Source organism: Apteryx mantelli, unplaced genomic scaffold (assembly GCF_036417845.1).
Source record: "Apteryx mantelli isolate bAptMan1 unplaced genomic scaffold, bAptMan1.hap1 HAP1_SCAFFOLD_20, whole genome shotgun sequence".
Taxonomy (NCBI): domain Eukaryota; kingdom Metazoa; phylum Chordata; class Aves; order Apterygiformes; family Apterygidae; genus Apteryx; species Apteryx mantelli.
Window position 1 is genome coordinate 13,637,898 of NW_027118553.1, and position 21,049 is coordinate 13,658,946.

Consider the following 21,049-nt stretch of genomic DNA (forward strand, 5'->3'; position numbering starts at 1 on the left):
AGAGGCACCTCTGTGTTTGCAGGTGATATGGAGCAGGTGAGAGAAACCTTGCTGAGGCTGGAAAGGTGATGCTGGCTCTGTCCTTAGGCTGAGGGGTGGATGAAGGCATTTGCTGAGTCCATCCCAGAACTGATCCTCTCTCTGTGTCACTGTTTTGGAGCTTCCGTCCCCTGTCTAAACCTGACAGATCCAATCCCATTTCACTCCACCCAAAGAGAATCAAACTGAAAGCACAGGCTCATGACAGCTCCTTCCCTTTCATGTTATCGCCTGCTTTGACCTTCCTTTTGAAAAGGCCCCTCCAGAAATGTCCTGGGAGTGAGCTGGAGATGGGGGCAGGCCTGACCAATGCAGCACCCTCTCAGCAGCAGAATGAACCTGCCCCACCGGGGGTCTCTCCTCCCACCCAGAGCTTCTCCCCACAGCATTGTGGTGAGCTCCCCAGGCAGATTGAGTGCTGACCCTCACAGGTGGCAGAGTCACTGCACCGGGCACACAGCACCCTGGGGCACAGCGACACTGCTCTAAAGTACAGTCCATGCAGACAAGTGTGCACACCCCGGCTTCACACCCCTGAAGCTGTCCCCAAGAAAAAGGAGCAGGATGCCCTGTCCCTGTGACAGTGTGGAGGCAAATCCCTGCTCTCATGCACCTCTTTCTCCTCTGCAAAGGAAAAACTGGGAGAGACATCCTTAAAAAACAGATGTGGGATGGGATGTGTTGGCTTTAGCAGACCCCTCCAGGAACCTCAGTAGCATTGCCCTGCAGCCAGAGATTTACCGTGACAAGGGCTGTGATGATTTCTCCCACAATGAGCTGTCAGCCGTCCTCCCACTCCACACTGCCTTTCACTTCTCTCTGCCTTCTCTCATCTCATGTCAGCAGCAGCAGGCAGTGCCCAGAGCCCTGCTGCTCTTTGCAGAGGAGCTGCTCCTGCACACAGCTGTCTCTCAGCAGGACTGTCAGGTTGCCATGAACTCCTACCATCCCAGGAGCCTGGCCCCACTCGGCAACAGTGGCCCAGCTGAAGGCATGAATTTCTCTGTCCTGTGTGCTGCATCCTCCTGGGAAATGTTCACTGCGGTAAACCAAAATAATCACTTTTGCTCCCTCTCTAAATAACGCAGAGAGACCAATTACAGCACTGTCACTTGTTTCAGCAGAGGGTGGTTATCTACAAGAGGTGGAAACGTCCCACCCTGGAAATCCATATTCACACATTTTAACTAGGCAGGACACCTAGAAAGGGCCAAGAAGGAACCTCATTTTCCCATGGTTCGGATGCTGATTCAGATGGGTCAATTTGGGCATTTCATGCCCATTTAGAAGCCCCTGGCATGCAGTGGGATTCAGCTAACTCTCATGAACTCCACAGATACACAGGAGGTGGGATTCCCCTTGCCCAAGCTGAAGTGCACACAACAGAGATGTCTGCACTCAAGCTCCTTGTCTAAGCTCTGGTTATAATCCCTGGAGCTGGAGGGTGGGAGTCAGTTGCTCACACACAAACACCTGGTGATATTTGAAGAGACAGCGGTGGTCCCAGGCATGTGCCAGTGTCTGCTTGCTCTGATGGAGCAACTATGAGACACACATCTTTATGGAGCACCAGCTAGGGGCCAGGTGGAGAATTTCTTTGGCCATCTGAAATGACACTAGATGCCTACTACAACTAGTGTTCCACTCACTCGGAAGCTGAGACAGATGAAGATCCCAATGTTACAAAGAGCTAATGTAATTCAGTGCAGACACTTGATCTAATGACATAGAAATAGGCTGGTAGGGCCATTTCAGATGCCTGGGGTGTGCAGCACAACCACATGTGTCTAGCAAATACAGCATGGCACCTACAGGAAAACAATTGCCCTTTGCAGTGGCACTGAGCAAGTCCTGCAGGGCATCTTGGATTTCCTGCCTGTGCCCAAACAGCTGAATCCTGCCACTGCCTTTAAGGAAAGTCCATCCTGTCTACATCCATGTGTGCTGCATAAATGGGAGGCACATCACACCAAGGTCTCCGCTCTAGTCCCTGCACTCTCAAACCCTTCTTGCTCTCTGCCCTCTGAACCTCTTCTCACCCATGCAGATGATGTGAACAGGGACTGTGCTAATGATGTCCTCAGGGTTGCTGGATCACAGGCTGCCCAGGCCCAGGGACTTCTTCACTGGCACCTTATCCTTCCTGGAGATCAGCTCACTTCTGTCCCAGACCCCAAGGTGCTGCAGAGTCAGATCAGGCAGCCAACCCCTCTCCTGGCATTCCTGCAAGGCCCAGCTCTGTTTCTCCCAGGCCTTGGGCACTGCAGGCTTTGCTCTCTTAGTGGGAACCTCCTTTCACCATTACACCACTTCACATGCTATCCATGCCAGCACGTCATCACTTGCAATGAAAGCCTTTGCATATGTAAGGTCCTTGCTAAAATGTTTCCCTGTGACAAATCTTCAGTCGGCACTTCAGCGAGATGCTGAAGCCAAACTATGTGCAAATATATGCAGCCTGTCACAGGAGTGCCACATGGTTGGAATAACTGAGGTGTGCTGGGATCACTCACATGATGGAGTCCTTCAATGGCAGGGTGCAAGTTCGTCAGCAGAAACCACCAGGCAAGATGAAGAGGGGCATGCCCTATGTGTGAAGGGGTAGCTTGCATGTATGGAGCTCTTCCATGGCATGGACCAAGGGAGGCAGCTCTGAAGGGCAGAGGAGCTCAGGAAAGCCCGCAGGTCATTAAGGACAGCACCCATCAAGCACAAGAATGCTCCATAATGAACAGTTTGTAAAATTAGTAGACATCTCTGGACCCCACCTTGGCTAAACAGGGAACTCCCATGTGAGCTCCAGGGCAGTAAGGCAGCATATGGAAAGGGGAAGAAGGGCGAGGCTGCAAAGGAGGAATTTAGAAATATTGTCCAGCAAAGTGGGGATGGTGTTAAGGAAGCCAAATCTCCCTTGGCATAGAGACACTGCTTCAGTGACAGTAAAAGAATAAACAAGGAAATGTGGGCTCACTGCTGAATGTGGCAGGGATTCTAGCAAAAGTGGATGTAGCTAGGTCTGGGGAAGTCAAGTCCTTCCTGGCTTCAGTCTTCACCCACAAGGTCTCCTCAGCTGCTGTGCCTAGAGGCAGGACTCCTGAGGAGGAAACCAACCCGCAGTGCCCATGTCTCTAGAAATGAACCCATAGAAGTCTATGGGCCTGGATGTCTGGCATCCATGGACATGCAGAGAGCTGCCTGCTGTGACAGCAAGGCTGCTCTCTGTCATCTTTGAAATGTTGTGGAGATCAGGGGAGGTCCCAAAGAACAGAAGAAGGAATATGTTGTGTCCATCTTCAAAAAAGGCCACAAGGACAAAGCAGGGAGCTGCAGGCCATTCAGCCTCACGTTGGTGAGGAGAGTGCCATGGAGCCAGGCCTCTTACATCACCTTTCTGGGCACATCATGAAGAATGTTCTTGGTAAAAATCAGCATGGATTTACTGAAGGTGAATCATTCCTGACACACCTGATTGCTTTCTGTGATAAAAGACATGTACTTTTGGAGGAGAAGAGAGTAGTGGATGTCCAGGAGACATCCAGATGGGCAGAAAGCTGGTTGGATGATGGAGCTCAGAGTTTTTTCATGAATGGGTCATGCTTGACCAGGAAGCCAGGAAAGGTGGGGTATGCAGGGGGCTACTCCACATCCTGTCCTCTTTGAAAGGCTCCTCAGCGGGACAGAACAACCTGTGCATCAGGACAGGCAGAGACCTGACCGGCAGAGGAGTGACCCCGAGGAGAAGGCCCTGGATGTTATGAGGGGTGCTATATGAGCCAGTGGTGCATGCTCACCACAAAGGAGGCCAGCTGCATACAGCACTGCATTAGGAAGAGCGTGGCCACCCAGGCAAGGGCAGTTCTTATCCCCCTCCACTCAGCACTGCTGTGGCCACATGTCTGGATTAGTGTGTCCCAGTGTGGGCTGCCAAATGCTGGAGGAATGGGGAGCAACTGGAGAGGGTGCAGAGGAGGTCTGCCAAGATGGGGCTGGGGACCTGAAGCACATGGCCTGTATGGAGAGGCTGAGGGACCTGGGCTGCTTTAGCCTGCTGAAGTGGGGGCTAAGGCCAATACAGTAGTCACCTGTGACTGCCTGTGACAGGGTGGTTTCAGAGATGATGGAGCTTTTCTTGGTAGTGGGAAACACCATGAGAAGGGGAAAGAGCCACAAAGTGCATGTTGAGAGGTTCAGACTGCACTTCATGTAACGAGAATGTCACTTGTAGGGTAGTGCTGTGGTGTAACAGGACACCTAGAGGGACTCCGTGATCAGCCCCTGACTTTGTGATTCAAGGAGCAGCCAGCTAGGACAGATGGACATCACTTGAGGCAGAAAGATCCCAGGGTAAGAGCAAGGTGGGGAAGCAGGCTGGATGTCTACGGGCTGCAGGGAAATAGAAGCAGGTTTGTGACAGCATAGGACAGCCTGTGGTGGAGATAACCAAGGGCAATGCCAAGGCTGAAAGCCTCCAAAAGAACTGAGGTCTTTGTTCCCCTTCCTATGGCTAGTGTCTCTGGCAATGAGGCCTATGAGAAGATGACGTTTCCATACAGCACTGTGGCCTTGCTGCCTCCTCACCTTCAGGGAGACCAGGAGGTGCCATATTGTTGTCCTGCATTAGGCATTGTGCTCCCCCCCACCCTGACACTGCCCCCACAAAGAGCCCTGAGCAAAGTGTGAGGAGAGGATCTCCCCACGCAGGGGCTGGCTGTGGGTCTTGGCCATTCTGCTTGATAACACACATCAAGGTTGACCTGGCATCACAGCCACCCTCACATTGCCTTTGCCTACCTGCAATCAGGGCCTCCAACTTTCTGCTCTAATCAACCCCTGGGGAGACTTTGTTGATAACGGCCCTCAGTGGGACCTGTTAACACTCCAGGAAACTTGGGATTTGCTTCTGACTTGAACTTCTTGAGAGGTTTCTTCAGTCTCCTCTCAGCATCTGAGGTTCATGGGCTCAGCACCAAAGACACCCGAGGGGTCATTAAGATGCAAAAATCCCTAAGGAGCCATGCCTCTCCCCATCATTTTCTTCAGCTCTTCAATTCTTCTGCTGCAGCTAATTGGAGAGGTTTCAGGAGTGTATTTACAAGAGGAAGATTTCAACGAGCATCAAAAAAAAAAAAAAGAGGGATTTCTGCTTTCAAAGTTGTCCTTATTTTTCAGCTTACAGCCTAGAGCGATATCCACCTTCTCCAACTGATATTGATTCAGAGTGTCTCCTAATGAAGTCTGGACATGTAGGAAAAGCACCATCCTGGAGGTCAGACAGCCATGTAAAATATTGTTCCCCACCTCCCCAGCCCTGCCACTTCTCTCATCAGTCACTGGGGACTTCGATCACTCTTGTTCAAATCGAACCTTTTGCCACTCAAGGCTGCAGCTGAATGTTACAGCTCCTGTGCACCAATTCCCACCTGCTTTCCTTAGACAACTAGCTGCAAACAGGCACAGAAGGATTTGTCTTGAGTGTGATCAAAGACAAATAAACTTGATCCAGTGTCCTAAGAAGTAAAATACGCTCCTGAACTGTATGTCAAATCCAAGTTGCCTCCAGTGATGTGCACAGTCTACAAGGAATAACCTTCCTTGACCTGTTCTTCACAAATAGATAGGAAAGGCTGGATAGACACACAGTGAAGGAGTTGATTGAAGAGACAATTAGACTACTGAAAGTGGAGGCAAGCCTCAGACTCCCTGAAGCTCAAAGCAAAAATAGAGAGTTGAGAAGTATCCAAACTGTAAAGAATAAGGGGAGGAGGAAGACTGGGAAACTATGGAAAGTGCATATGTCCACACTGTCTGATGCAAAGTTGACTTTAGAAATGATCAGTTTAATCAGGGATGTGGAAATAGGTGAAAGATTAGTTGAGGTTAAAACCACAGCATAACAGAGAGAGCTGTGGCAACGCAAGTTAAGGGGCAGATCAACATTTCTTCTCCTGAGATTCATGCCCTTCCTCAAAATTTCCATTATGTCATCATGGGAAAACACTGACTATTTATTAACATTATTCAGTCATATCAACTGATGAAAATGTTCTCATTTATTTATTTATTTTTTAATGTTGAGAACAGTTCTTCACCTTTCCAGGCAGAGCTCAGGGGTCCAACCACAAGCACCCAGTGGCACTTGGAGAGGCCCCGGTGTCTCTGAGGGGCCTGCCTGGGCCTGGCAGCTCTCACAGGGGACCTGCGGGAGACCAGAACCCCTCGGAGCTGCAGATGGAGGCTGGGCAGAGGGGACCAGGGCACCTGCAATGGCACTAGCCACCCATGACCCTGTGACTGCATCCCACCCCAGTTCTCAAAATCAATGTCCTTTTCAGACAGAAAGATAATGCATAATCTCCCCAGAATACTAGCATACTAAAACGGAACAAATCAAGAAAGACAATAAGAGCACAAAAAAATGAAAAGCTGGAAAGTATACCAAAGCATTTCTTTGCTTTCAATCTTTGTCTTAATTTCTTTCTTGTTTCATTTTTATGTCCTTTTCTAAACTTTTCTGTTATAATCAGGCCTACACCACTAAACAGGATATTGTTGTGTCTCACACAGAGCCTGGTGTCAGAAGACCACCCCCTGCCCAGGGCTGTCCGTGGCACCCCTCACTCTTTGCACCGAGCACGTCGCACTCTGAGGTGTCGGGCTTTCTCGACTGGTGAGGAAAGCAGGGTGACCAGCTTTAAGGAAATGCTCTATTTTTGGATGGCCTAATTTGCACAAATCTCAACATACCTGTGTTTAAGCAATGTTTTAAAGGAGTCCCTAAAATATCTTCAGTGCAATAATTGACAAAAAAAAAAAAAAAAACTCTTTTCCAAAACTTCACACAATTTTTACCATTGCCAAATATTTTTTCTTCCTTATTAATTGGCAGCACCGTGTTCGTGCACTACAGGAATTAGTCTGTCTATGTGAGTGTAAACATATATATAGAGAGAGATACATTATTCATCAAAATACATTTGCTGTCAATCCTCTGCACGGAGAAACTTAGTTCTGAGGAACTACGTTATTTAAATGGACATGTTTCAGATCTCTTCTTCTGTTTCTCTCTCCTTTCTTCTTCCTCTGCCTCTTCTCTCTTTACAGAGCTCTCCAGGGAACGGTGCACTGAATCACAGCACTTGAGACTGTGCGAAAGGCCTTGCTAAAGGGAAGGTTCACAAAATCCCCTGCTTTCCCCTTGCGCACAAAGCCATTCATCTGAAGGCAATCAGGTTGGCCAGGCATGGTTTCCATTTCTCCTTGGTCAACCCATGCTGCCTCTTCCAGGCCTTGTCCTTCATGTGCTTGGAGATGGTTTCCAGGAGGATTTGCTGCATCACCTTCCCAGGGACTGAGATGAAGAGGACCAGCCTGTCATTCCCCAGATCTTCCCTCTTGCCCTTCTGGAAGACGGGTTCAATGTCTGCCTTTTCCTAGTCATCAGGAACCTCCCTGATTTCCCTGACCTTTAAAAGATGATCAACAGCGGCGTTGCAATGACTCCAGCCACCTCTCCCTGCACCTTGGGGTGCTTCCTGTCTAGTCCCATGGACTTGTGTGTGTCCACTGGGCAAAAGTCCTCCCCAGCTGCATCTTCCTCTGCCATGGGTGAGGCTTTGCTAACACAGATGCTGCTGAAAGACTTGTGGGCCAGGGAGGCCTGGCAATAGACGAGACCAGTAAAAGATAAGGTGAAAGAGGCAATGAGCTCCTCAGCCTTTCCGTTGTCTTTCTTACTCTGTCCCCTGTCCCACTGAGCAGGGAGACAACACTTTCCTTCTCTGCCTGCCTTGTGCTGTCCATGTGCTTACAGAAGCCCTTCTGGTTACCCTCCCCATCTCTTCCAGCCCTCTGTGCACTTCCTTCTGCCTTTTCAAGTCCTAAAACACAAAGTTCCTGCTCATCTGTGGCAGCCTCAGGCCAGGCCTGATGGACTTTCCTGCAGATTTTCCTGTCTTCCTGTGCTTTGTGGACGTTGTCCCTGATGATCCAAGAGGGCTTCATGGCTCCTCTGCCCTCCAGGACAGTCACCCGTGGGATCCTGACAAGCAGATCCTGAACAAGAAGAAATCCTCTCTGCTGCAGCACAGGGTGCTGATTCTCTTATTCCTCCTACCTCTGCACTGTCACACAGTCACTGCAGTGACAGCCAACCTCCACATTCACATCCCCATCCAGCCTGAACTTCAGGCAAGAATGAAAGGGCAGCATGGCACCATCTGCTGAGAAGTGCAAACCACAGAGGTAGAGAACTCACCCTGCAGAAAAGCCTGCATTTCTCCCCTCACCACTGAGGGGATGCAGGCAATGGACTTCTATGTGGCTAAAGATGGATGCAAAGAACTTCAAGGATAATGTAGATATGCCTGAGGCAGTGCCTCCCAGGCTGCCCTTACAGTCAACAAGGAAGAAGAAGGAGGTGTTCACCTGCCTTTTTTTAAATGGTCACATAAAGCACAAGTGACTCCTGTCCCAGAGACATTTGCTCTGTGCTTGAAATGGGGCCTGAGGTCACAGGCTTTTAGGAGAATTCAGGTTGAAGGGACCACAGGAGGCCTGTATGCAACCTGCTGCTCACAGCAGGGTCTGATGGAGGGTCAGAAACGAAAAAATGTCCCTGCCAAAGGATTTCTGGCGTGATACAGCAGGATAAGGGAGTAGAGGGTTGACAGCGTAGTATAAGTCCCATGGAGAAAAGGCTTTCTTTTTTTGCTTTCTGCCAAGAATTAAATCCTCAGCTCTCCAGAGAGAAGAACCTGGGACACTAACTTTGCCACTAACATGGAGACGGAGAAGCTCCTGAGTCCCTTACAGGCAGAGGCTGGTCCAAAGGACACCACCCCAATGGCACCAGACCCCCCCCAGGCATGCCTGCCTTGGTGCTGGGCACCCTGCAGCCCCAGGCAGGAGGTGTGCAGGGAACAGAGTGGGGTCTGCAGCCTGCAGCCCTGGCCACCCAGCAGGTGTGCTGGGACCCTGCTCCTCTAGGTGAGACTGGGCTCTCCTACATTTCCCCAGGGTGAAGCCTGCATCCCCTCTGGCTGGGAATACAGCCCGGCAGGGAGGGCCAACATGGGAAACACAATCTCTGTTCTGGGGTGTGAAGAGAGAGGGGAGGGCAGAGGGGGATCTGCTCATGCCCCAGGCACTGATTCCCTCCCTGCAGCTGGTACAGCCCTGCTGATGCCCTGTAACACATGAGCCCAGGAGATGGGACTCCCATCTGCTCTGCCTCCAAAGATTTCTCAGCCCTTCAGACCCAGGAGGCAAAGCACCGGTGTGGGGACACCTCAGCAGTCGAAGGGGCTGAATGCCTGGTGTGTTCCTGAGAACTTTTCTGCAGTCTGCCTGCATTGGTTTGACTCCTGTTGCCCATGGAGCAGAGACTCCTTTGGAGGATGAACTCTCTCACTGTGTAACTCTGGAGGACAGGGTTGACAGGTTTGACCAGGCAGTACAGATGCCAGCAAGGCCTCAACCCCACAGTAGTGTCCCCTGCCCAGGACTCCACTTTCCAGCCCCTTCCTCCTGGAGGATTTGGGTTGGGAGGGACTGCTGGAGATCTGCAGGACCACGATCTCCTCTGAGCTGGGCTAACTTTACAGTCAGATCAGGTTGGTAAGTGCTTTCTCCTGGAGAGTTTTTAAAAATCTCCTGGCCCCGGTCCCAGTGCTGCTCAACTATCATGATTACTGTTTCTTTTTCCTTAAACTCATTTGAAATTTCCCGTACTGCATCTTCTCCTTGTTGTCTCTTGTGCTTTCCTTCCCTTGGCCCCCAGCCAGACCATCCCATCTACGTTGACCGATGACAATCACAGACTCATCTCCAAGCTCAGCCTTGCTGGGATCTCCTGGGACCATTCAGGTGGGCCATGGTGGCCAGCTCTAAGCAGACATACATGCTGCAGGTCCCTACATGGTCTCAGAGGAGAACGTATGGAGACACAGCATGACCCAGGGCAGAGCCTGTGGGCCAATGCCAGGGCAGAGTCAGCATCAGCAGGTGTGAGAAGAGAAGACCTCCAGCAGCTCCTTTCCACACCCAGGCAGGGAGTGACACACCCAGCAGTGCTCCTGAGAGATAATGGTAACACAGGAGAGGTGGCACCATGAGCTGTGATGCTGGGCACCAACCAGCTGTCCTGGGTGCACAGTTCTGGCAAGCAGTGCCAATGGCCGCAGCCCCTGAGAGACCCCCGACCCTGCTAGGAACAGTGAGGCCCCTCACGACTGTTGGGAGCTTCCTGGAGTGTCATGACTCCCATCTGTGCCCCATCTCTGCACTGGCCCAGCCCTGCTGCTCTGCACGTGGCCCCACGGCCCCACTGCCCCACTGTACAGACACTGCACAGGACAGGGTTTGTTCTGCGGTGGGGAAACATCCCCCGAGCATGGTCCCCATGACAGACCTCAGTGCCCTGTCCCGCAAGGACCTCCTGCCCAGCAGCCTCCCACCAGTCCACATCCCCTGCCCAGCCCTGGTCCTGCCCCCTGAGGTTAGCAGAAGGCCATGCTCTGGGGTCTGCTGGTGCCTGGGCCCCAGGAGATAGGCCAGGCAGGGCTGGATTTTCCCCCCATAGAGGTACTGAGCCCAGCAGGCAGACGGAGCCGGCCACATTCCAAGATCACCCCTCACCAGCACCATGGGGAATGGCCAGTGCTGGAAATGGCTAATATGAGGGGCTGAGTCTGGGAGGAGTTTCCTGGGGCAGCTTCTCCTCTCTGCTCATGCAACAAGCTGGGCTGCATCTTTGTTCTGACAGACCCTATATGAAGGGCCCAATGGGAGGATGATGGTCTACAGTCCCAGTAGACGGCCCCAGGATGTCCTCTACATGCTCCCTGCCAGCCCCGCAGAGCACCCAGCAGAGGGCTCGTCCTCCCTGGGCTCACAGCTGGATGCACAGTCCTTCATCTGGGCATGGAGCCTTGTCTGGGGGAGACATTTGGGGTATGGACCAGCACACAGGGTGTCTGAAGACACGCACATTGTCTGAAGGAGATGTGCTGGGGACAGGGCCTGAGGGACAGCAGCAAACTGATATGGCTCCTGGGTGCTGCTTCCTTCAACACAAGCTCCCACAAGGGCTCCCAGCCTTCTTTTTGGTGCCATCCATCAGGAGGGGTGATGGCACGAGGAACTGGGAGGGTGGGGGCATTAATCCTTCTTTGGACACTTCCCAGGCCATGTGGAGGGCCAGCAGAGTAAGGACTTCTGGCTCTGCACCGCGAGCTCACTTTACTATACCCACACTCTGAACCTTGTTTTGGATTAAAGGTCGGCAATTTCAAACCCAGTTCCACTTCCTTCTCATCTCTCCCAATCCCTCCTCTGATCTCGCTGGCCATGCCCACACCCCCTCCCCTCTTCTGCCGCAGGGCCCCAAGCTGATAGTGCTGCTCTGAGGAGTGAGCAGGCTGTGGGGCAACAGGGCCACGGGGTGACTCTGCACTGGCCATGCTGGTCAGGGTAGGAAGCAGACACAACCAAATGGGGATCAGGGCTTCTAATCCCTTGAGGGACTGCAGATGTAGCAAGTGCTTGGAGGGACTATGGAGCATTTCCAGAAGTACTAGTTGAGTCCAGGTGCGCCTCTACATCTTGCCCCTGGTATCACACTGACAACATGAATGGCTCTCCAGTCTCCCTTCCCTCTGCCAGATGGGTCCCCACTGCCTCTGCTGGGATGGCAGAGTCCTCCTTTGACCACAGATACCTGGGTTTAGCACTTTACCCTTAGGTGACTCCACCTTGGAGGACCTCTCCCTTTGTGAGGGTCCACTCACTGCCCACCCCAGGCACACACTGGCCCAGGAGATGCCCTGTGCTCTCCTGGCACCTCCGGCTTCCCCTCCATAATGACGGGCATCTGACACTGTGCTTTAACATGTGGAATGGCCCTGGGTGTGCACATCACCATTGACAATTCGTCATCTCCACTGTTACTGGACAGCAATGGGTAAGTCCTAAATCCAGCCCTTGTTCTCTAAGAGATCATAACATGATTAGGAGCTTTTTGCTTCTAAACCCATGGACAACTCTGCCCGGCAGGCCCTTTTGACATGCAATTCCTTAGGCCTCTTCTTGACACCAGCTTTGGAAGAAAAGCCCAACCTTCAGGCACTGCACTGCGTAGAAGCTACTTTATTACAGAGATACTTCAAGGGAGTCAGCTCTGACTCAGTGTTCGACACAATTTTATATGGGCACCTGGTGAGACAGAGCAGTCTCAGTAAAAGTGGAATGAATCCAAACATTTGTGTAGTAACATGATAACAAATAATAAAAACAACAGTAACAATAATAATAGTAAAGATAAAGTGAACAGACAAAGCTCAGGGCTGTTTGGGATACACTGGGATTCAATTGTGGAGAGCAAAGGCGATTTTACCACTGCTGAAAAATGTCCATGAGATCACTTTCCTCAGGGCATCTTTCAGCTCCTTGTTCCTCATGCTGTAGATGAGGGGGTTCACTGCTGGAGGCACAACCGAGTACAGAACAGCCACCACCAGATCCAGAGCTGGGGAGGAGATGGAGGGGGGCTTAAGGTAAGCAAAAAATGTGGTGCTGACGAACAGGGAGACCACGGCCAGGTGAGGCAGGCACATGGAAAAGGCTTTGTGCCGGCCCTGCTCAGAGGGGATCCTCAGTACAGCAGTGAAGATCTGCACGTAGGACAGCACAATGAAAACAAAACATCCGAAGAATAAACAGGCACTAAACACAATAACCCCAACTTCCCTGAGGTAGGAGTCTGAGCAGGAGAGCTTGAGGATCTGTGGGATTTCACAGAAGAACTGGTCCACTGTGTTGCCTTGGCAGAGTGGTATTGCAAAGGTGTTCCCAGTGTGCAGCACAGCAGTGAAAAAACCACTGCCCCAGGCAGCTGCTGCCATTTTGGCACAGGCTCTGCTGCCCATGATGGTCCCATAGTGCAGCGGTCTGCAGATGGCAACATAGCGGTCATAGGCCATGACTGTGAGAATAGAAAACTCTCCTGTAAACAAGAAGGCAACCAGGAAGACCTGTGCAGCACATCCTGAGTAGGAAATGGCCCTGGTGTTGCTCAGGGAATTGGCCATGGATTTGGGGACAGTGGTGGAGATGGTGCCAAGGTCAAGGAGGGAGAGGTTGAGGAGGAAGAAGAACATGGGGGTGTGGAGGCGGTGGTCGCAGGCTATGGCTGTGACGATGAGGCCATTGCTCAGGATGGCAGTCGGATAGATGCCCAGGAAGAGTGCGAAATGCAAGAGCTGCAGCTCTCGTGTGTCCGCAAATGCCAGGAGGAGGAACTCGTTGAGGGAGCTGCTGTTGGGCATTTTGCTCTCTCTGGGCATGAAGGACTGTCCAAAGAAGAAAAAACATTGAGAAATTAGCAGAGACTTTTTAAGCAAAGAACCCTCCCCCCCCCCTCAAATGTTGCAGTTCTCATGGAACTCCCCAATTTGCCTCTCTTTACGGAGAGGATCTGTGCGCAGCTCCCTTGCTTGAGCTCCACTTTGCACTGGTGGAGTGTGTTACAAGGAGCAGGGACTTCTGCCCATGAGCTCCACAGGACTCAGTCCAGCTGTACAGTGGTGGGATACATGGGCATGGGGGTCACTAGCTCTGACAGTCACAGTTCCTGTCAGGTGAAATCCACTGGGCATGTGGAAGGGTTTTCAGCATCTGCACCACCACTTCTAAAGAATGAGGGTTGAGGAACAGAGTTTGGGGGTTTTTTTAATAGTGTTTATTTCCTTTGAGATGCCGCTGTCACCCCTGGGAAGTGACCCTCAAAGGCAGCAATTCTCAGCATTTCTATGGCGAATCTGGAGAAAAATGGATTCCCTGTCCCTTGGTGCAGAGCGAGGACAGCTTGTCTGTCTATTAGCCTCATTCCCAGCTGCCATTTGCTCGCACCTCTTGGAGCTGGGGGATGATCGCTCTCATATGTTGCCCTAAAAAGAAACCAGCCCCTGCTGAGAGCAGACGAGTCCAGTTTCAAAACCGCAGATCTCCAACCATCTCTCCCTTTCTCAGGGCACCAGAGGGAGGTCTCCACACTCCCCTTCTAGCCAAGGACACACAGGGCATTTTCAGCTGCAATATGCAGTTTCCCACCACCATTTCCATACTCTCAGCATCTCTGCAGATTCCTCATTGGTCTCTTGGACACAACAGAGATGCTATGAGGCAGCGGTGCCCTTCTGGAGGGCAGCTCAAAGTCTGGCAGGACATGACAGGGAAATGGTCAAAGGACATTAAGGGCTGAAGATGGGCTCTCCTTAAGGGAGAGTCAGCTCATTTCCGAACCCCACGGACAGCATTTCTTGGAGCCACACAGGTTAGAAAGGGGCTGGGAAAATCTCATTCCCATGCAGACCCCTCTGTTGCACAACTTGCAGTGTAGGTGTCTGAACTGCAGCTGAAAACCCTGAACACCAGGGAGCCCGAGAGAACAGGAGCATCATGGAGAGGAGGGGAAACAAGGAGCAACACCATGCTCCTGCTGCCAAGGGAGGCAAGGAGAAAGGGGCAGATTGGCACTCGGGAAAGCCCTCACATTACCTGGCTGGGCATGCTGCCTCACAGACAGTGACATCGCAGGGCAGTCAATCTCAGCCCCTTTGTCAGGCAGCAGGAAATGGGCCTGTGGCAGGAGAGAGACCCCTCTCCTCTGCTGGAGGTCTGGATGCAGAGGAGGCAGCTCATGCCCTGGACTCCATGGCTGTCAGGGCAGACGCTCTGCTGGGTCACAGAGGAGACACAGGGGGAGCTTGCTCAGAGGAAGGTGCCTGCATTGCAGGGACTGGCCATGACTTGCCCAAATCCTTCAGCCCATGATTTTTCTGTTAGCAATTCCCTCTCCTTCCCTGCCCAGTTTTCCTACCTGGAGCTGTCCCTGCTGCCTGCAGCTTTCTCTGTCCCAACATCGCTTCTCTATCGGTGCTCACAGACTCTGTCCCACCCTCTGTGTGCTCAGGTCTGCCCTGCAGAAACCTTCCGGGACTGAGACCCGAGCAGGGGCATCTCTGTGCTTGCAGGTCCTAAGGAGCAGGTCACATAAACCCTGAGCAAGCCATGAAGGTGCTGCTGGTGCTGCTGTAGGTGGAGGTGGGGTTGAAGGGGTTTGCTGAGCTTTCTCACAGACCTGTTGAGCTCTGAGAGTGAAGGTTTGTGAGTCCCAGTCCCTTGACAAACCAGCAAACTCTTCCCTTTTTCCTCCTTGCCAAAATTAGGAAACTGAAAGCCCTGCAAGGAAAACTCCTTCCCTTTTGAGTACCCTTTTTTCACCTTCCTCTGTGCTGCAAGGACACGGCTCTGAATCACAGCCCTGGGCAGACCTGTGGGCACGTCCCAGCTTCACAGCCCTGCAGCTGTCCTTGGGAGAAGGTAGCAGCATGCCCTGTCCCTGTGACGGTGTGGCAGGGAATCCCTGCTCTGAAGCATCTCCTCCTCCCCCACACTGGAGAAGCTGGCAGAGCAATCTGTAAAAAAATTATGAGCGATGGGATGGAATAGGTTGAGAAGAGCCCTCCAGGAACCTCAGTAGCATTGCCGTGCAGCCAGAGACTTACCGTGTTCAGGGCTGTGAAAATTTCTTCCACAATGAACTGTCAGCTGTCCTCCCACTCCACACTGCCTTTCACTTCTCACTGTCATGCCTCATCTCATGTCAATAGCAGCAGGCAGTGCCCGGAGCCCTGCTGCTCTTTGCAGAGGAGCTGCTCCTGCACACAGCTGTCTCTGGGCAGTGCTGTCAGGTTGCCATGACCTCCTACCATCCCAGGAGCCTGGCCCCACTCGGCAATAGCAGCCCAGCTGAAGTCCTGACTTTCTCTGTCCCTTGTGCTGCCTCCTCCTGGGAGACATTCACTGGGGTAAACCAAAATAATCACCTTTGCTCCCTCTCTAAACAATGCAGAGACTAGTTACAGCACTGTCACTTGTTTCATCAGAGGATGGTTATCTACGACAGGTGGAAAAGTCCCACCCTGGAAAGCCATATTCCCATGTCTTAACTAGGCAGGACACCTAGAAGAGGACAAGAAGGAAGTTCATTTTCCCATGGTTCAGGTGTTGATTCAGATGAGTCAATTTGGGCATCTCGTGCCCGTTCTAGAAGGCCCTGGCAGGCAGTGGGATGCAGATCCCTCCCGTGAACTCCACAAACACACAGGAGGTGGGATTCCCTTTGCCAAAACTGAAGTGAGCACAACATAGGTGTCTGGATGCGAGCTCCTTGTCTAAGTTCCCATTATAATCACTGGAGATGGAGGATGGGGAGCTTGTTACTCACACACAAACACCTGGTGACAGTTGAAGAGACAGAGTTGGTCCCAGGCATGTGCCAGTGTCTGCTTGCTCTGATGGAGCGACTATGAGACCCACATCCTTCTGGAGCATTAGGTGGTGCCCAGCTGGGGAATTTCCTTGGCCATCTGAAAGGACACTAGATGCCTACTACAAGTAGAGCCCCACTCACTAGGAAGCTGAGACAGATAAAGATCCCAATGTTACAAACAGCTGTTGTAGTTCAGTGCAGACACTTGATGCAATGACATAAAAACAGAAACTGCTGCTGGCCTATCTGGGACTCAGGCAGAAGGGACCTCACAATCTACACTGAAGCCATAAAGGCGATTCTGGCCTATCAGCAGCAGAGACAGAGGTGACTTTACCTGAACCTACAGCAACCGAGAGCCTGCTGATGACACATAATTTATGGAGAAGGAAGTGACCTCACAATCAGCATCAGAGCCTTGTCCCCACTTTTGGCCTATCAGGTGCCCAGGCAGCAGTGACCTCACGGTAAACATACCAGCCATGTGCCTGTTCCTGGCCTATCACCACCAGAGACTGTGGTGGCATCACAAGAACCTACATGAGCCAAGAACCTCCTGTTGGCCTGTCAGCTCCAGAGGAATAAGTGACCTTACAACTGGAATTGAAGCCATGTACCTCCTGCTGGCCTATCAGCACTCAGGCAGAAGGGATCTCAAAAGCACCTACCCCACTCATATGCCTGCTGCTGGCCTATCAGCACTCAGGCAGAAGTGACCTGACAAGCACAAAGCCCCACCACGGCCCTGCTCCTGGTCATGTTCTCACACAGAAGTGACTTTGTCATTGGCTCCCAGGAATGTGGCGAAGGTCGTTCTCTGGGACTGGCTTGCTCCTGCAGTGGCTTCCCGGGAGCTGGCAGAGGGCCTGGGAGGTAGCAGTGCCCTGGCCCCAGGCACACCTCAGCATCTTCACCTTACGAGCCGTGGGACCTATCCCTCCTCCACCCAGTCCTCTGAGTGACCAGATGCTCTCCTACAGCCTGACAAGAGCCTGAGGTCTCCCTGCCCAACTGGAGGGCATGCTCCTGATGGACTCACATAAGCCCTGCTGCCTGCTTGTCCAGAAGCACCTGGCCTACGAACTGCAGGGCATTATCACAGCCCCAGGCAGAGCAGTGCCATGAGGATCCCACCAGGCCTCTTCTTCCAGCACTTCCTCAAGCAACATGCTTTGGAGGAAGAGCAATGGCCAGGTCCCATCTGTGCCCATCCAGTTGGCTGCAGGGAGCACCCTGGGGACTTGGTTTAGTTCAATTCAAATAAATTCTGGGTGTAGTGGCAGGGCTGGCAGTCACTGGTGCCTTCCCCACCACTCCAGGAGCTGAGGCTGCTTCCCAGGGCTGAGGAGCTAAAAAGAAAGTTTTAGGTGCCCAGGGAAAGGTAGGGAAATACTGCAGGTCTCATTCAGATGAGATGTTATGGGATCTGCTTCTGAGGGTGCTTCAGTGGTGGCTGTGATGTGACTCAGGTCCCTTGTGAGCCACGCTTTGGAGGCATCCTGTAGTTGTCAGCCACCCTGGACTTGAAGGTCCCAGGCTGAAATCTTTGCCTGAGTGCCCAGCAACACCCCCTTGGCTGGAAGGAGTCTCTCAAATCCTGCTGCCCTTCATCCCACAAGAGGTGTCAGGAAAAACACCCTCCTTCCCCCAGGTACTGCTGGTCATGGAAGAAACAGCCTTGCCAGAGAGGGGGGTAAATCCACCTGTATTTGGAGATGTTTACTGGTGGGACTGCAGGCCCGAATTCTCCCTCTTTTGATTCATTTCTGCTTTCTTTCTCCATCTCTCCCACAGACATTTATCTTGCTCTGTGAGATGTGTCATGAGCCCATGGCATGAGCAGAGGAGGCCGTATGAAGCCCCGTTGCTTGGGGCTTGGGATCCTTGGCACCTCAGGAGGGTCGCTGTCACTTGGTTTATCCAGGCCTTTGCTGTGAGGTCTCGTGCACACATTTCCTTTCTCAGGGGGCTCCCCAGGCTGCCCAGATTATCAGCATGGCAATGCCCTGGACTCAGCTCTTTCTCCACAGTCCTGATCTACTATGCAAGGGGAAAAATAGAGTTCAGAGTAGACTGAGGTGTGACCAGAGGAAGTATCACTGAAGAGCAGGGAAAGCATCAGTTTATAGCCACCCTCAGGACATTCAGTCCCAATCTTTTCTCTTTCAGACCAAATGCAGGCTTCATCCTGCAGCCACGGAAGCCAATGAAAAGCCAATGCCCCCCACATTGGGGTGCTTGAGCATGAGCCCTAATGCTTTAATTAAAAAGTTAGACTAGCAAAAACATGTTCTACCCCTGCATAATCATATTCTTGGCCATGCTATTAGAGGTAGAGTCAATCAGAAGTCCCCCTGGAGCTCTCCCCCATGAGAAAGTCTGGGCAAATCTGGCTCCAGCCACTTGTCCAACGGCAGAAATGCCATTTTTGGGGGGTTGTTTTAAAATGTCTGCAGTCCCTTGGCACTCTGTTGATCACACTGCTCTCTCCAACGTGGGTAGTCTGCCAGTTCTGCCTTTTCTTCATTTTGCTTCTCTTTGGTTGAGGCTGCCAGGATATTTCCAGTGTCCCACTGCACTTGCCCTGCTGCCTGCACTTTTGCTAATACAAGCCAGGGTAACGGTGGCCATCTTTGCTACAACAGCACCCTGCTGCTTTCTTGCCAACTTGATGCCCACCGCAACCCCCAGGTCCTTCCCCAGATCCTCTTTCTTGTCCTTCTTGAAGATGGATGTCATGTTTGAGGAGGAGCTGGGGAGGGCCAGGGGCCAGGCAGTGGCTGTGGGGCTGTGTCAGCTCCTGCTGCACTGCTGGTCTCTGTGGTATAAGGAAAGGGGATGGGAGATGGGGCAGCACAGGGGTGGCAGCAGGTCAGCAGGGCAGGGGCAGGGGGCAGTGGATGCTGCAGCAAGGCTGGTGTTTCTGCAGTGCAGCAGCTATCACGGTCATCTCACATGCAAAAGTCCTGCACTGACTCCAGGCAGAAACAGGCCATTTCCCTGGTGCCCCTTCCCCCCCTCTCAGTAGGACAGGGACATGCAAGAAGGGCGCTCTGCCATATCCCTGCTCTCCGGAGAGCATTTCCCCAGGTCAGTGGGTCTGTGCATCAGTGCTGGACTGCTCGGACATTCCTGGACCCTCCCCTGTGATCCCCATGAGGCCCCAAGCTGGCGGTGCTGCTCTGCAGAGCGAGTGGCTGTGGGGCAGCGGGGCCACAGGGTGACTCCATGCTGGCTGTTGTGGTCAGGGTGGGAAGCAGACCCAGCTGGATGGGCATCATTGCACCTGACAACCCCTACCAAGGGGTCTGTGGCCATGGACGATGCTCTGAGCAATCACAGGGCATTTCAAATGCTCAGGCTGTGTTCAGGGATGTCCCTAGAGCCAGCCCATGGTTTTTCATTGAAGGTGACACGAACCACTCTCCAGGCTCCCTTCCTGTGCCTGCAGGGTTCACGCTGCCTCTCGTTGGATTGCAGAGCTCTCACTAGCCTCGACATTCAGTGGTTTATCGCTTTATCTTTGGGTGACTCCACTTGATCTTCTGACACTCCATTCACTGCCCACCCTGAGGCACACGGTGCCCTTGGAGATGCCCTGTGCTCTCCTGGGGGAATCCATACTCCCTTTGAGAAGGACAGGCATCAGTCTCCAGCCCGGTTGTATGGGAGATACCTCTTGACCATTCACCACCTCCAGGAGCACTGGGCACCCACAAGTGACAGCTGAATCCAACCTTCCTTCCCTGACAAATCACCCCTTGAGTTCATTGCCTTGAGCCCAGGAGATCCCCCGAAAAGCAACAAGCCCTTTCAGGGTGAAAGTCCTTGAGCACATTTTTGGCTCCAGCTTTGGAAGAAGAGCCCAACCTTCAAGCACTGAACTGAGGAAATCCTCTTTTATTAACATGTCTGCCACAGTGATAGACAAATTCCCAGAAGGCCTCTGGGTCAGAGAGACTGGGTTTGTGCTCCTAGAGAAGTGGAAGGAGTTCAGACCTTTGTGGACTAACATGATTATCACAGGGACATTGCGCAAAGCATGGGCAGGTTATTTCTGCTGAACTAGTACCAGCTGAATCAGTTTCCTCAGGGCATCTTTGAGCTCCTTGTTCCTCATGCTGTAGATGAGCAGGTTAGGTGTTGGAGGCACCACTGCATACAGAACAGCCACCACCAGATTCAGAGCTGGGGAGGAGAGGGAAGGGGGCTTCAGGCAGGCAAACAGCCCAGCGCTGATGAACAGGGAGACCATGACCAGGTGAGGGAGGCACATGGAAAAGGCTTTGTGTCGTCCCTGCTCAGAGGGGATCCTCAGCACAGCAGTGAAGATCTGCACGTAGGACAGGACAATGAAAACAAAACACCCAAAGGCTAGACAGGCAGTAACCACAAGAAGCCCAACTTCCCTGAGGTAGGAGTCTGAGCAGGAGAGCTTGAGGATCTGGGGGATTTCACAGAAGAACTGGTCCACGACATTGCCTTTGCAGAGTGGTATGGAAAATGTGTTTCCAGTATGCAGCAGCGCATTGAGAAAACCACTGGCCCAGGCAGCTGCTGCCATTTTAACACAAGCTCTGCCACCCGTGATGCTCCTGTAGTGCAGTGGTCTACAGATGGCAACAAAACGATCATAGGCCATGACTGTGAGAAGAGAAAACTCTCCTGTAATAAAGAAGG